Source organism: Pogona vitticeps, chromosome 2 (assembly GCF_051106095.1).
Source record: "Pogona vitticeps strain Pit_001003342236 chromosome 2, PviZW2.1, whole genome shotgun sequence".
NCBI lineage: Eukaryota > Metazoa > Chordata > Lepidosauria > Squamata > Agamidae > Pogona > Pogona vitticeps.
Window position 1 is genome coordinate 55,158,992 of NC_135784.1, and position 17,336 is coordinate 55,176,327.

The following is a 17,336-nucleotide window of genomic DNA, read 5'->3' on the forward strand; positions in this document are numbered from 1 at the left end:
ATGAATATTTTAAAAACACAGGGGATACCTTCTCTACAGCCCTAAACTTGTAAAATTGCATTGGATAGCTGGAATACAAATACAGAAGGGTTAGAATAATGATATCAGAGCAACAGGATTTGCTTCTGAGAATATCTGTGTAGAACTGCACTGTAACTTAGGATTCATCTCCAGCCACAATTGGCAAAGAGTTGGATAGAAAACAGCCATTTGAAAACAGTTCTGTCCACAAATTAGAACACAGAGAGATAGAAAGGTATTTGCCAGATACTAAATGGGCATCTTTGGGGTGGCGGGGGGGGGGGGAAGATTTCAGGAGGCCCTATCTTCAGTTGCATCCCACATCATTAACATTTATTCTTGGCTTCTTAATCATTACTTTTTCCTCCAGAGTTCTCAGCATGACTATGTTTTAAAATCTGGGTCTACAAAGGTCCTGAGGCTCTCATTAGATCCATTTCATCCTGGAGAAGTTACTGGAGTTCATGGAATGAGGAGAAGTCTTTCATTTCCTAAAATCCTTGCCATTGGAATGATCCAAATTAAACAACAACAACACTGCAGTTGATGACATCATCAGCCTTATTCAGAGTCAGTTATGTTCCTGGACTGCAGCCATCTTCTGGTTTCTGTTCTTCAGATTCCTCTTGACTGGTTCTCTCTCAGTCTCCCTCTCTTTTGGTACTTTTGAGTTAACCTTTTAGTACTGAATGGTGTTTCATTTGTAAAGCTACTCTGTTGGACATTCCAGCTGGGAGAACCCCTCTGACCTGTGTGCAGTGAAATATATTTATACAGTTCTCTGTAACTCCTTTACAAATCAATACAGTAGAGACTAGTATTCTTTCTTTCATGTAGTCTTTCTTTCCCCATTTTGTCTATGCATATCTGCTCCAATTCCCTCATACCAGATAGAGAAATAGTAACATTACTAATAGGTAGATTATAAAAAGCTTCCCTGTAGTTTTGCTGATATGGGTGAATAAAATGCAAATACTGTATTAGAAGGTAGTTCCTGTAAGCCTGAAGCATATCTGAGCCCCCGTGAGGGTAAAGGATGCATTACAGGATTGCTGCAGATAGTATATTTTTCCTCATAGTTTTGCACAGCTGGTTGAGCAGATTCTCCTAGGTGGGTTCAGAGAGATTCCCTGCACTGGTTGGACGAGCCTTGTGCAATGACTACCATGCAAGCATGACTCATATTTATGATCACGACTGCAGGCCTGTGGGATATGTCAAGTCATGCTTGTTCAAGCAAGTATGACTAGGGATGTTAGAATCTCTTCATCATGACTTCACTGCTTTTCTCTGAATCCCACCTGAATGCCATCCTCCATTTACATCAGGTTGCACGACTCATTCAGGCTTGTGATATCTATCTATCTATCTATCTATCTATCTATCTATCTATCTATCTATCTATCTATCTATCTATCTATCTATCTATCTATCTACCTACCTACCTACCTACCTACCTACCTACCTACCTACCTACCTACCTACCTACCTACCTACCTACCTACCTACCTAATATATATTACAGTGGGGTCTCTACTTAAGAACGTCCCTACTTAAGAACAATTCCACTTAAGAACAGCTCCATTTGCTAAATTTTGCTTCTACTTGAGAACAAAAATCCAGATAAGAACAGGAAAAAAAACTTTCCTGCTCTTTTTTTAACCTTAGGTCATCTTAGGTTAAAAAAAAGTTCTCCCCCTAGTGGTAGAGTACGTATTAACCAGCTTTGCATTAGTTCCTATGAGAACTAATGCTTCAATGTATGAACGCACCTCTACATAAAAAAAACAGCCAGAAGGGATTAATTGGTTTTCAGTCCATTGCTTCAAAATTAGCTTCGTCAGAAGTGCTTTTAACACTGTTCCCTGACCTAAGGGAAAAAAAAGAAAAAATCCCCCTCTAGTGGTAGAAGGCAGAATAGCAGCTTCCCATTAGTTTCTATGGTCAGAAAAGAGCAGATACGGATTAAATGGTTTTCAATGCATTCCTATGGGAAATGCAGATTCTACATAAGAACTTTTCCACTTGAGAACCACCTTCCAATACGGATTAAGTTCTTAAGTAGAGACCCCACTGTAGATAGTAGATATTCATATATGAATCCTACAGATTTTAAAGTATTTTAAATTAAAGTATTTTCTATTCACATTGTCCAACCAATAAATTGTTTATTGACCACACAGTTTCCTGTGCATTTTGCTTCTCTGACATGCACTGCCATTCTTGCAAGTATGAGGCTTTCAGAGACAAGATGTCCTTTATCTCACCACAAACGATGGGATGTTTGAAATGGATACTTTTCTGATGAATGTGCATGCTGCCCTGTGAGTTCATTAAGATCACTGTTGCAATGAGCTTACTGAGGCAAGGCTTTTCTTCATCTGTCTTGACCTGGGAAAAGTGATTCTAGGGTAACCCACCAAATATTTATAAGGTTCTAGAAAAAATAAGCCAGGTCATGATACACTTATTGCCCCCAAATCCATGAGAGCTCTAAAATGTATGCAACGTATATCAGTGACTAAATCGGCTAATTGTTGTTTTATTTTGCTGTAAACCACTGAGAGTGGCCATTGGCCAAATGGGTGGAATCTACTGTAAGTTCATCAAATACATACATACATACATACATACATACATACATACATACATACATACATACATACTTATTTATTTATTTATTTATTTATTTATTTATTTATTTATTTATTTATTTATTTATTTATTTATTTATTTATTTATTTATTTATTTATTTGACTTCTCTACTGCCAATCTGGCTGCCAAGGCCACCCTGGGTGTTTTACATATTAAACAAACAAGAAAAACATTTCAAATCAATAAACATAATAGTTATAAAATCAGAATTAAACACATACCACCAACAAAATTTAAGTTGAGTGGGTGCCTTCCCAGTGGCCAGGCTGGGAACAGCCAAACACCAGTTTGAAAAAAACAAACAAACCATGAGCTGGCATGAATTGATGAACTATTGATGAACCCTATTTCCACGTATGGCTGGTACACAGAAACCAAGATGGAATTATAATGCTAACTTCAAGGGGAACAGCAAATTATAACTAGTTTAATATTTTTTTAAAAAAAATACCACACACAACAATGTTTCTAATCTTTCATACTGAAACCAGGGAAGGAAGAGGGAAGTAGGGCTGCTTTGGTTCTTATAGTGGCCAAAAACTTATAAAGTCTGAACAAAGTCACTGCATGGTTGCAAGGATGTGCAGAACATTTCTGATAATTTCTATGGCTTCCCTTTCCATTCCTTTTTTTTAAATTCCACCTCAGAAGCAGCCTCTAATCTTGCTTTCAGTTCTGCTGTGAAGTAAAGCAACAATACAAGAAGCAGGAGGTTAAGAGTGTGGCTTCACTTTAATGCTCAAGCTGATTTGGGGAAGGAGAAGAAAGAAAAAACATTATGATGATTCTCTGACCCAGAAGTGGAAACGAGAAGAAAAACAAACCATAAAGGATTTTGATGGAATGTAAACACCTTGTGAAAAACAGACATGTTCAGCAGAGATGAAGAGGATAAAATAGGATAAACCTGAAAAGAGAGGGAGAAAAGCTTACATGGCCACAGGCAGCACAGAAAACCTTTGAATTGTTTTCAGCTTGACTACCCTAAACTGAACAACAGTACCAAAATCCTGATGAACTGCACCTCAAGATCGCAGAGGTAGTGAGGGAGGAATGGCTTTTTTGGTCTGACAGTAAGAAACTGGACAAAGCAGAGCAATGGGTGCTTCGACAATCATTTAAAAACCTTACAAATGGACACACCCTTTCAGTGATTTTTTTAAATCACATTGGGATGATTTTAATTTCTGAAAAGCTCAACCATTCATGGTGGCTAGGGTGGGGTTTTCTGAGACGTGACAGTTCATTCACAGCTTTCTCAGAAAGACAGTGTTGTTCCTTCAAGAACTAAAAGCACTGGGGTCATGTTTTTCCTTGCTACTCTTGAGATGGGTTAATTACAAGCATAATTGAACACATATAAGTATATCCATCAGAAATCTGCCGTTTTGAGATGAATCTACCATACTATAGTACAGAGGCAAAATTTCTGAGTGGAATCAATGAAAAACAGCCAGAAACAATTAGAAACAGTACCGAAGATCAGATTTCTCTGGAGAAGACCATTTTGTTCTAAAGTTCTTTTACTGATTTCTGCTTATTTGAGAAATGTAAAGAGCCAGACAGACTGTACACAGTATCCCATAGGTTTGTATTTTTTCAGTGCTGCTGTGCCAATTATGAATGAAAAAGTTCAAATCAATCTATTGGGGTATTTTCCCTTCAATCTTTGAATACTCAGCATTATTAGCAGAACTGCATCGAATAACCTCTCAAAATTCTCCACCTTATGTCTTCTTTCAAGGGGAGGAGACACTAACATTCTGGAACACTTTCTCCAAAGGAAGGTTTTTCATTAGCATCGGATTTTATCCCCACCATCACTACCATGGTTTTTGCACTGCCATTGTACGCAACAGCAAAGGGAACTGTGTTGGGATCCTAGAAAACATTTAGTTATCTCACAGTGTCCTCGGTCTTGTGTCACTCTAGAACACTGTGGTGATGGGAAGACAGCCGCGCTCCCTTCCAAACTGGATATGTGTAATAATTTATTCTGCAGAGCAGCATGCAGCATTTGGGGAGGAAAAAAGAAACATCCCATAGCGCTTTAAAGAACAATGTTTTTTGAGAATAGCATTTGTTGCTGTTCTTTGGGAGGTCAAGTCATTCTCCCAGGTATATTCTGTAATCCATGTCTACTGCAGAAGATATGTATAATATAGCCCTGCAGCAGGTGATGGGGGAAGGCAGTGTTCTGCCCAGCACTATGAAAACATTGAATCTAATACTGTGCCATAATTGGTCCTCCAATTTCCCAAATATTTTACTTACCCATTTAAATAAGCCTTCTCTTTTTTTCCTATCTCATTCCCAAGGCTGTTTATAATTTTGGGGGGTGTTTTTTTGAACTTATCACAAGACGGAAGATGGTATATTTTTCTTTCAAGTACACTTTTTTTTTCATACCTTCCCTGGCTCCCCACACTTCCTGATATGAAGAAAAACCATGTAGGAGGAGTTTCCTTATACAGTAGTGTGCTTCCCTGAGGCCCAGCTGAAACATGGGAAGTTCAGAAAGCCTCTGGGCATCTCAGAGATGAGTGTACAGCAAAGATAAGGTAAGCACAAGAATCCAAAAGTCTGCCCATCAGAATTTTTCAGAAATTTCTTCTTCTCTGCAATCCTTTTGGAAAGAAATTTATTTTCTATTGAACTGGCAGAAATTATTATGAGAAAATGAAAATTCAGCAGAGTGTTAATTATTGCACTGTGTGTGCCTTTACACTGCCCATCATCAGCCAGTTATGTAAAATGTATGAAGTTGCATTAGATGATACACAATGGGAGGGAAGAACTTAACAGAGCACTGCCCTTTTCAGTGGCAGGCCCATATGGCCTGTATCATGTTTATCTCTGCCCTAATCAGGTATTTGATGTATAAAAATGATGAGATGTGAGCCCTACTGGTTGGCAGCTGGCTTCTCCTCCCTTCCCACATCCATAGAGTCCAGATCAGTTTATACAGAAACAATAGGTTTACTGAAAATTTGGAATGGGGATCAACAACAGAACATTTAAGTGATAACCAGGCCCTAGTAGTTGTCTCTACTAACCCCAGGTCAGTCTTTCTCTCTTACAGTAGCCTCAACTAAGCCCACTGAGGGATGTGAGTCCACCAGAGATTCCAACACTGAGCACCAGGGGCTTCCAAAACTTGGGGCCCAGAAAAGTGAAGGCTGATACACCCATAATGAGGGCAAAAGACATGGCGTATCAAAGATCCTGGTCCTGTTTCTTCCGTCTTCTCCGTCACCCATTGCTGTTCCCCTTGCTGGTGATAGAGATGAGCTTTCTGCTGTTGTCACCTTGATCACCTTGAACATCACAGCTGTATTTAGCTCAGCCTTCCCTCTGGGCTCCCCCCCCCCATAGGTCTGTAGTTGACATCAAGCATGCCTTTCACCCCAGTAGCTGGGATGAGGAGGGGAATGAGGATATCAGTGTTTCAGCCCTTCACCCTTCAGGACCCTTAACTCCATCAACTTCCCACTGCAAGGATCTTCCTTAACTCTTAATTACACTCTTGGGTGTGTCCAGGAGCTCCTCCATCTCCCAACTCCTCTTTTCCATCCCCCCAGGTCCCTTCCTCTTCCTCCTCCTCATCTGCCTCCTCTATTACCACATCAAGTGTCTTTTCTCCAACACTAGCTATGTCATTTTGTCTTTCTGCCTCCTCCAGCACTATTTTTATAATTCTCATTCCCCACCTTCTCTCTGCATTCCCCCCCTAGACGCTCTGAAGCCACTCTGGTGAACTTTCTTCCTAGTTTTTCTTCCTTGATTTGGTGGGAATGGGTTCCATTTTAGTGTTAACATGTTCTGTTTGCACAGGAAAGTCTATAGGCTCCGTGGCCTCCTCAGGTGATGCCTCCAACCAGGCCTTACTTTGTATACTGCGATCTCTTGGCTCTGGCTTGCTGGTTGTTATTTTCCCCAAGTAAGCCAGGTACATTGCTCTCCTGGAGCTCTGGGCCGAGGCTATATGGCCTGCCAGAAGCATATCTGAAAACTTCTCCCTCACACTAGGCCACACAATATAGATGCTCACACAGATTAACATGACTTACAACAGTTGTTCAGGGGAAAGTTATTAGAAATACAGCTTGGGATCTCAAATGAAGTTGATAAAATTGGAGCAGATGGAAACATGTTGGCTTTATATGCTAAGTCAATGCAGGCATGTGAGATTTGTTGTGATGAGTAAATATCAAGTTGTGTTTATAAGCTATGCCTCTGTTATGTTTGTCTCCCCAAGCAGGCTATTATCACTCAAAGATATTTGCAGTGATGATATTTATATTTAAACTGAGTCAGCGACATTATAATACTTGCTTTGAAATAACTCACACAAGGGAAAAAAACAGGAAAGACACTTTTGAGTGAACAAGCTGCAAAGTCCTCCATGTTTAGACTACTACAGTGAACTTTATCTGGGACTGCCCTTGAAGATGATGCAGAAGCTTCTGTTAATCTGTTATGTGTCAGGTAGACAGCTGGCAGGAACTTCTCACCAGACCCGTATGACACCAGTTCTGAAAGAACTGTACTGACTGCCAATATGTTTCTAGTCTGTGTTGATCATGCCTTTCAAAATTCTTGGGACCTAGATATTTGATGGGCTGCCTCTCCCCTTATATTCCTACTGATGGTTGTGATCTGCTGGGTCCCAGCACTGACAGCAGCATATTATGTGGTAACGTAGGGACAGGGCCTTCTCAGTTATAGCACCTCATTATGAAATTCCCTTCCCTTGAAGGCCCAATTGGCAGTGGGATTGCTTTTATTTTGGCACCAAGCTGAAACCCAGTTGTTCAGCAGAACATTTGGCACCTAGGAAAATCATGGCTTGGTTTCAAATCTTTCATTTCCTGCTTTAGTATTGTTTTTGTTATACAGTGGTGCCTCGCTTGACAACATTAATCCGTTCCAGCAAAATCGCTGTTAAACGAAATTGTCATCAAGCGAATTTAAAATCCCATTGAAACCCATTGAAAACCCTTCAATGTGTTCCAATGGGCTAAATACCTCATCGTAAAGCGAAGATCCTCCATAGGGCGGCCATTTTCCGGTGCCTGTAAAGCACAGCGGGGAGCCATTTTGCACTGCGGGCGACCATTTTAGAAAATTGTTGTCTAGCGAAAATTCATTGTGAAGTGAATTTTTGCTATTAGGATATCATTTTGCGATTGCAAAAACCTCATCATCAAGCAGTTTTGTCGTTTAACAAGGTAATTGTTAAGCGAGGCATCACTGTATTATTTTAAAGTATTGAATTGTAATAAATGCTTTTCAGGTGGCTGATCATTCCCTATGTTGAGATATGTATACAGTAGGTTAGAAATATTTAAATAAACAACCAGTGAAAATTCCCACAGCCAGCATTAACTAGGTTTGGTCTCTCTGGAAAAGAATACTCTGGGGACGTACCACAAATAATTCCTTTTAGTTATTGATTTGCAACCAAATGTGTCTATTAGCAGAATGCGTCACCCAGCCACCAAAAGAATTTAACTGCTGCCCTTTAGCTTCCCTATAACCATATCTGCCCTGTAGGCTTATATAACAATAAGCTAGTGATAGAAGAAACATTTATTTTATTTGCATGCTAATATAAACTGTTCTCATGTGCATTTCCCAAACTAATATGCAAAAATTAATGCAACTATCCTTTCGTTTTTGCACTTCTCAGAATTTTTAAGAAAATACACACTTTAGGGAGGAAATGCACACAAAAATATATGCAAAAATATATTTCTCCAAAAGAAAAATCCAAACAAGATAAAGAACATATATTAGCACTAAACCAGTGTTTCCCAACCTGGTGGTTGTGATGTGTTCTCTGGGGGATCATGGATCATATTATATGTAATATAGCCCTTGTTAAAAAAATCCTTGACCTTTTGGAGCAATATATTAAAATTAGTGTGTATGTGTGTATATGAGAAGCGGGATCTTTGAGAAGAAAAAGCCTCTGGTTTCTGAGAATGGATGGTTTTTTCCCCCATTAAAATTGCTTTTTCATACAAACATGGTTGGGGGGGTCAGAGGTTGCTTGGCTATTATAAAGGGGGTGTGTGACTCGAAAAGGTTGGGAACAATTGCTCTAAACATGACTAATTGAAGGTTTAAATTCTGTTCACTGGACAGTATTATATATATATATTTTTCTTGTTCTCATGCTGAGCTCACCACAGTTTTCCAGTTAGCACAGTTTATGAAAATACATCTTCCAGAAACTGCCCTCTGTTATTTGCTGCTTGTGATCTGTGAGGAATCACCATTGCAAGTCTTCTCTAGCTGGAACCTGTTGAATTAAAAAAAACCTAGTCTCACATTGCAGTTTTGTGATCATTGACAAAAGTTCAGATGAGACAGGACCAAAAATGTTTGGCCTTCACTATAGGCTTGCCCATTGCCACAGGTATTTATCCACAATGAGAAGACCATTTGACTTGACAGAACACTTTCTGCCCAGGAAGAGTAGCAACGGTGGCTTGTTACAAGAGCAGCAAATACCTGGGCCACAGCTGAGCCATGCTTCAGCAGCGCAGCTCGTCTTTGCCTCCCTCCCTGGAGGATTGCGAGACTCTAAGTCTCACGAGAATATCCTGGGAGGAGAGGGGGGAACGATGGGCTATTTAAGAGCTGTTCCTCCCTCTCTCCTCCCTCTTCCTTGGCTGGCAACAATCATGGACAGAGTTTCTTCTTGGCTTATTGCTTTTTCACCGCATATTTCCTACAAGGCCTGCATAGCCTGGAGTTCAGGACGGGGAGTAGAATAGGCTCCCCCCAGTGGTTCGATTGATCCTTATTTGATCCTTATTTGATTACATTAATTGCATTGATTAGCATAATTAATTATTTATATTTAATTAATTGATTCATTGTACTAATCTGCAATTTGGCAAGGAAAAGGGGGGTGCGGGGTGTGGCTTGTACATAGCGTGATTGGATATTTTGTATTGAAGGACATTTGCCTTGGGCTTTCCTTGGAATAGCCTTTGGGAGGTTTTCAAAAAAGGAGAGAAAGGACACTAAACAGTCCTAAGAACGAGGCAAAAACATACCGAGGGAGCACCGGGAAGTGATCTCGTTTTAGCAGTTGATAGGGCACCTTATTGCTGTGGGGTTTGGGTGGATAGCAGGCAGCTGCAATGCGGCAAGGCCATTCAGATCTTCAGCTGTTTGGCACTCCGCTTTACATCCCCCCTCACTCCTCCCTCTTTCATAGGGAAAGGGCTGAAGCTCTTGCGCAGCACAAATTGAACTTGCACCATTTGCGTGGCAGTTGGGTGTAAGGTAAAGGTAAAGGTTCCCCTTGACAATTTTTGTCCAGTCATGTTCGACTCTAGGGGGCGGTGCTCATCCCCGTTTCCAAGCCATAGAGCCAGCGTTTGTCCGAAGACAATCTTCCGTGGTCACATGGCCAGTGCGACTTAGACACAGAACGCTGTTACCTTCCCACACAGTGGTGGTCCCTATTTATCTACTCGCATTTGCATGCTTTCGAACCGCTAGGTTGGCGGGAGCTGGGACAAGCGACGGGAGCTCACTCCGTCGCGTGGATTTGATCTTACGACTGCTTGGTCTTCTGACCCTGCAGCACAGGCTTCTGCGGTTTAGCCCGCAGCGCCACCACGTCCCTTGCAGTTGGGTGTAGGCATGCTTATATATTGAATCACAGAGGAATTTTATTAACTTCTAGTCAACTGAGATATCATATTAGTCACAGTAACTATAATAGTGGTGGTGCTGCAGGCTAAACCGCAGAAGCCTGTGCTGCAGGGTCAGAAGACCAAGCAGTTGTAAGATCGAATCCACGCGACGGAGTGAGCGCCCGTCGCTTGTCCCAGCTCCCGCCAACCTAGCAGTTCGAAAGCATGCAAATGCAAGTAGATAAATAGGGACCACCTCGGTGGGAAGGTAACAGCGTTCCGTGTCTACGTCGCACTAGCCATGTGACAACGGAATCTGTCTTCAGACAAACGCTGGCTCTATGGCTTGGAAACGGGGATGAGCACCGCCCCCTAGAGTCGAACACGACTGGACAAAAATTGTCAAGGGGAACCTTTACCTTTACCTAACTATAATAGTAATAACTAATTAATTATAATTCATTTATAGGACCATAGATATATTTTAAAATTTATTATAATTACATAAATAGGTAATTAATTCATTGAATAATTTTAAATTTTTAATTGGTTTAATTGATTGATAATACAGTTTGATACATCAGTTTAATTACAGATATAGACACGTAGTTCAGTCCCAAGTAATAGTTTGTAAATCTTGGCTATTAATTGGTTGTAATTAAGTAATTTTTTCTAAGAGCCAATATAATTAATTCATTAAATTAGTGACTCTATTATAGCATACATAGCAGGAAGGAAAGTATATCCTTGCACTTCTGTGCTTCATAGGGGTAACTAGCTGGTGCTCCTTTTTATTAAAAATAAAGAAATAAATAGTTATTGGGCTTGATACAGGATTGGACAGTACTTCAGCTAGGATTACAATGATATCATGTAAAGGTCAAGGTAATCGGAAAGGGAAACAATGGGCCAAAAAGCGGCCAGTTCCTCGGGTGTTTATTTATTTATTTATTAACAATATTTTTTGCCACCACAGTCTTCCTCAGATGAGGAATCTTGGCCAGTATGGCAACAACTGCAGGAAAAGACTTCTGCTCTTGAAGCCAACAGGGAGGCAAGAAGGGCCCCACAGTCTAGTTAGGCGCAGCTGTGCCACTCAACAAGGGAGGCCAAGAGCCATTGGAGAGCTAAACTTTGTGGTGCCATCTTCTTCAGCTGAGTTCATCTTCATATACACTGGCCCTGGCCTTGGCCAGGCAGTAGGCAGTTCTCTGCTCTTGTTTGCACACCCTATGACAGTCAGGGTTTTAGGGCGCCAAATACACCATGGTCTGGCATGAGTGTGCAGTTTGGTGGCTGGGCTGCACCATATCCCCCAGTAACATTTCCAGCACCATTAAATCTGACAGCAGGTATTGGTGTTTGGCCAAATCCATTGGTTCCAGACACGGGTTACAATGCCATACCCTAAGAGTAAGTGCAAAAGAAACTGCTGGTCAGAGAGTCAAAGGGCATCGACAAGCCTTCCTGGCAACAACTCTCACACTGCCCTTCTGGTCAGCTAGGCGGGGTAATTGCTTGACGGGCATCTACAGGAGCAATGGGGAGGCTCTTCTTGGATTCCTTCTCAAAAGGGCAATTTAGAGAGCCTGACATTCTTTATACGTTTCATCCTTTTTCTCTTCCCCATTTCTCTTCCTCTTCTCTGGATCTAAAACTGATGGTGTTGCAGCCACAGTAAAGGAATTAGTTGCAGCAAGAAAGGCATGGACAGTCCATACCTGAAGAAAAGAGCTTACTTTCCTCCATTGCCACCAATTGAGCATCCTTCTGAATTTTTCTTTCTCTTTCCTCATTTCGCAACAGGGATCTATCAGGGTGATCATCATCATGTGTCATCAATTCTGACTTATGGCAACCATTTTCAGGGTTTTCCAGGAAGAGAGTACTCAGAAGTGATTTACCATTCCCTTCTTCTGAATGTGCCCAGGGACTGGGCAGCTTGCCCAAGGCCACACAGGCAGACTTTACTTTGCAGGAGGCACAACATAGAATCAAATTCCCAACTTCTGACTCTGCAGCCAGTTGCCTAAACTACTGAGACATGCCTCTGGTCTCTTTGCTTAACTTCATGGTCACCCTGGAGGTGCATAAAAAACTTTGGTTTGTTTCCCATTTACACAACTGCCAAACACTGTACACATCATTTTTAGATAGATAATTGGACATTCTGCAATGCAAAGTTCTTATCTGGAACAGTATGTCTGGTATGTCCAGTGAGTAATCAAGAGACAGACAATTTAGAGTAACTTGAATGATAAATACAGTATGTGTTTAGAATTTTCATTTTCTTTCTTTCTTTCTTTCTTTCTTTCTTTCTTTCTTTCTTTCTTTCTTTCTTTCTTTCTTTCTTTCTTTCTTTCTTTCTTCTCCTCCTCCTCCTCCTCCTCCTCCTCCTCCTTCTTCTTCTCTCTCTCTCTCTCTCTCAAACAGGCTGCAATTTATGGAGCACACTATTTTTATTGAACAATGCCAGGAATTCTAAGCACTGTGTTAGAAAAACACCTTAGAGACCTGTACGGTTAGTTCTTGCTTCTTGCATAATTTTATCATTTAGCCTGCCTGAAGTATGGCCCCTTAGCAGAATACTTGGAAACTTTCATTTTGTCCACTGTTATGCTGTGGAAATTGGTCTTCTTTATTTACACACTCTGGTTATTTATTCTTGCTTATTTAGCCCACTGTTATCAATAACTGTCCGATGATCAGACAACAGTGGAGCGGTTGAAGCTCATTTGAGCTGGTTCTTATTTTTTACTGGCCTGAAAATCTTCAGTTAACTTCCCTACAAAGTTTAGTTTGGAAGCTGTAGTCCAGAAACACAAAGAGACACATAAATGATGTACAGGAGTTGTTGCATCGTGTGTGTGTTTAGTCGTTTAGTCGTGTCCGACTCTTCGTGACCCCATGGACCAGAGCACGCCAGGCCCTCCTGTCTTCTACTGCCTCCCGGAGTTGTGTCAGGTTCATGTTGGTTGCTTCGCAGACACTGTCCAGCCATCTCATCCTCGGTCGTCCCCTTCTCCTCTTGCCATCACACTTTCCCAACATCAGGGTCTTTTCCAGGGAGTCTTTTCTTCTCATTAGATGGCCAAAGTACTGGAGCCTCAGCTTCAGGATCTGTCCTTCCAGTGAGCACTCAGGGTTGATTTCCTTTAGAACTGATAGGTTTGTTCTCCTTGCAGTCCAGGGGATTCTCAAGAGCCTCCTCCAGCACCACAATTCAGAGGCATCAATTCTTCGGCGGTCTGCTTTCTTTATGGTCCAGCTCTCACTTCCATACATCACGACAGGAAAAACCATAGCTTTGACTATTCGGACTTTTGTTGGCAAGGTGATGTCTCTGCTTTTCAAGATGCTGTCCAGATTTGTCATCGCTTTCCTCCCAAGAAGAAGGCGCCTTTTAATTTCAGGGCTGCTGTCTCCATCTGCAGTGATCATGGAGCCCAGGAAGATAAAATTTGACACTGCCTCCATATCTTCCCCTTCTATTTCCCAGGAGGTGATGGGACCAGTGGCCATGATCTTAGTTTTTTTGATGTTGAGTTTCAGACCGTTTTTTGCACTCTCCTCTTTCACTCTCATTACAAGGTTCTTTAATTCCTCCTCACTTTCTGCCATCAGAGTGGTATCATCTGCATATCGGAGGTTGTTGATATTTCTTCCGGCAATCTTAATTCCGGCTTGGGTTTCTTCCAGTCCAGCCTTCCGCATGATGTATTCTGCATATAAGTTAAATAAGCTGGGGGACAATATACAGCCTTGCCGTACTCCTTTCCCAATTTTGAACCACTCAGTTGTTCCATGACCAGTTCTAACTGTTGCTTCCTGTCCCACATATAGGTTTCTCAGGAGACAGATAAAGTGGTCAGGCACTCCCATTTCTTTAAGAACTTGCCATAGTTTGCTGTGGTCCACACAGTCAAAGGCTTTCGCATAGTCAGTGAAGCAGAAGTAGATATTTTTCTGGAACTCTCTGGCTTTCTCCATAATTCAGCACAAGTTAGCAATTTGGTCTCGAGTTCCTCTGCCTCTTCGGAATCCAGCTTGTACTTCTGGGAGTTCTCGGTCCACATACTGCTGAAGCCTACCTTGTAGGATTTTGAGCATAACCTTGCTAGCGTGCGAAATGAGTGCAATTGTACGGTAGTTGGAGCATTCTTTGGCACTGCCTTTCTTTAGGATTGGGATGTAGACTGATCTTTTCCAATCCTCTGGCCACTGTTGAGTTTTCCAAACTTGCTGGCATATTGAATGTAGCACCTTAACAGCATCATCTTTCAAGATTTTAAATAGTTCAACTGGAATGCCATCACCTCCACTGGCCTTGTTGTTAGCCAGGCTTTCTAAGGCCCACTTGACTTCGCTCTCCAGGATGTCTGGCTCAAGGTCAGCAACTACATTGTCTGGGTTGTCCGGGATATCCACATCTTTCTGATATAATTCCTCTGTGTATTCTTGCCACCTCTTCTTGACGTCTTCTGCTTCTGTTAGGTCCCTCCCATTTTTGTCTTTTATCATGTTCATCTTTGTGCAAAATGTTCCTCTAATATGTCCAATTTTCCTGAACAGATCTCTGGTCTTTCCTTTTCTGTTAGCTTCCTCTATTTCTTTGCATTGTTCATTTAAGAAGGCCCTCTTGTCTCTCCTTGCTATTCTTTGGAAGTCTGAATTCAAGTTTCTGTAACTTTCCCTATCTCCCTTGCATTTTGCTTCCCTTCTCCTCTCTGCTATTTCTAAGGCCTCGTTGGACAGCCACTTTGCTTTCTTGCATTTCCTTTTCTTTGGGATGGTTTTCGTTGCTGCCTCCTGGACAATGTTACGAGCCTCTATCCAAAGTTCTTCAGGCACTCTGTCCACCAAATCTAGTTCCTTAAATCTGTTATTTACTTCCACTGTGTATTCATAAGGGATTTGGTTTAGATTATACCTGAGTGGCCCAGTGGTTTTTCCTAATCTCTTCAGTCTAAGCTTGAATTTTGCTATGAGAAGCTGATGATCAGAACCGCAGTCAGCTCCAGGTCTTGTTTTTGCTGACTGTATAGAGCTTCTCCATCTTTGGCTGCAGAGAATATAATCAATCTGATTTCAATATTGCCCATCTGGTGATTTCCATGTATAGAGTCGCCTCTTGTGTTGTTGGAAAAGAGTGTTTGTGATGACCAGCTTATTCTCTTGACAAAACTCTATTAGCCTTTGTCCTGCTTCGTTCTGAACTCCAAGGCCAAACTTCCCTGTTCCTTTTATCTCTTGGCTCCCTACTTTAGCATTCCAGTCCCCTAGAATGAGAAGAACATCTTTCTTTGGTGTCAGTTCTAGAAGGTGTTGTAAATCTTCATAGAATTGTTCAATTTCAGTCTCCTCAGCAATGCTGGTTGGTGCATAAACTTGGATTATTGTGATGTTGAATGGTCTGCCTTGGATTCGTATTGACATCATTCTATCATTTTTGAGATTGTATCCCATTACAGCTTTTCCCACTCTTTTGTTGACTATGAGGGCTACTCCATTCCTTCTACGGGATTCTTGTCCACAATAGTAGATATGATAATCATCTGAGCTGAATTCGCCCATTCCTGTCCATTTTAGTTCACTGATGCCCAGGATGTCGATGTTTATTCTTGCCATCTCCTGTTTGACCACCTCCAGCTTCCCAAGGTTCATAGATCTTACATTCCAGGTTCCTATGCAGTATTTTTCTTTGCAGCATTGGATTTTCCTTTCACTTCCAGGCACGTCCACAGCTGAGCGTCCTTTCGGCTTTGGCCCAACCACTTCATTAGCTCTGGAGCTACTTGTACTTGTCCTCCGCTCTTCCTCAGTAGCATGTTGGACGCCTTCCGACCTGAGGGGCCCATCTTCCAGCGTCATATCTTTTAGCCTTTTGTTTCTGATCATGGGGCGTTCTTGGCAAAGATACTGGAGTGGCTTGCCATTTCCTACTCCAGGTGGATTGCGTTTAGTCGGAACTCTCCACTATGTCCTGTCCGTCTTGGGTGTCCCTGCACGGCATAGCCCATAGTTTCTCTGAGTTACTCAAGCCCCTTCGCCACGACAAGGCAGCAATCCATGAAGAAGGCAGCAATCCATGAAGAAGGTTGTTGCATCAGTTCCTCTAAAATCATAGTCAGTAGATAGGAAGCAGGGGCTTTTCCCGTTGTTACAACTCAATCTCTGGGTGGTAACACATCTTCTGCTAAAGAAACCAGTTGTCTGTCTGAAGGGATATCCAGTGCAACTTAAAGGCAAAGAACTATAAGGTGCGGCCTCAGGTGCCTGAAATTTGCCACCCTCTAGTTACCTCTCAGTGGCAGACCCAGCAGGTATATGAATCACCTGGTTCTAGTCGACCCCGCTCAGACGGGATGTGCTTTATACAACATTCCCTCTAATTTTCTGGAGTGCTATGCAGGAGCTCTGCCCGTTGGCAGGCGGGGTTTTGGCAGCAGCCGGAAGCAAATGGGCCTTAACACTTGCCCAACTGCATACGCCTGATGAAGCACCATACACCCATGCAGCTTATAGAAAACACTGATTATAAGTTTTCTTATATTACTTCAATGTGTTCTATGTTTGATTCTGTCATGTACAGTAATGTTAGTATATGCAATTTCACGCAAATACATGTCCTTTTGGCTCCCATGTTTTGGTAATACAGGTGGGTTTTTGTGGTGGTATGCAAGTGGCCGCCCTGTAGATCTGTCCTACTCTGCCAACAACATGCAGGTGCTCTAGGTTGGCACTAAAACTGCCAAGGAACCACTTGAGGGGGCAGCCATAAATATTTCAAGCAGCACCTGAAACCTGTCAAGCTGAACACAGTCTTCAAGCTCTCACACAAAGCCAGCATCAGTGGCCAACATCCTTGGCTCTGCCACCACCAAAACATATCCTTTCTGTACTAATCACCTATTCTGCTTTCTTTGCCAGGGATGCCTGAAGAAAGGGCTGTGGGGGCTTGAACTGCCAACCTCTGGCTCTGCAAACTGATGCCTAAACCA